Below are 421 nucleotides of genomic sequence, written 5' to 3' on the forward strand. Positions count from 1 at the left end.
AAACCCCATTTGTGTCTATTTGCAAAAAGGGACATCAGTCCTGGGGAAGAGATCATGTATAATTATGGGAACTCTGACTGGCCATGGAGATGTGAGGTACAGTATGTACAGAACTATTACAGTTAGAATTTAATGTTCAAAAAGCAATATTACTTGGTGTCCATTTGATTATTTTGCCAATGAAAGAAATTAAGATGTTAATGGTTCATGCTGACTTCTCCTTTCGGGAGGCTGTGGGTCAGGTGGTAGAGGCTGGTAGGCTGCCCACTAATCATGGAGTCGGTGGCTCACTTCCTGGTTCCTTCTGTCAACACTTCAAAGTGTTAATTTTAAGGCACTGCAGGCAAGTTTGTCCAGAAAGGTTAGGCCTGCACCTCACACGGCAGCTCTGCCAACATTTGACTTAGATGCTGCTGGTGTT

The 421-nt window shown here is 43.5% G+C and overlaps 1 long non-coding RNA gene across 1 annotated transcript; it reads left to right on the forward strand.

Annotated features, from left to right (window-relative positions):
* The first annotated feature begins 6 nt into the window (after positions 1 to 6).
* LOC109954424 (uncharacterized) lies at positions 7 to 421 on the forward strand. Its single transcript, XR_002274123.1, has 2 exons — positions 7 to 96; positions 231 to 421. It is a non-coding gene; the product is annotated as an uncharacterized LOC109954424 (long non-coding RNA).

Source organism: Monopterus albus, unplaced genomic scaffold, assembly GCF_001952655.1.
Source record: "Monopterus albus unplaced genomic scaffold, M_albus_1.0 scaffold10366.1, whole genome shotgun sequence".
NCBI classification, from domain to species: domain Eukaryota; kingdom Metazoa; phylum Chordata; class Actinopteri; order Synbranchiformes; family Synbranchidae; genus Monopterus; species Monopterus albus.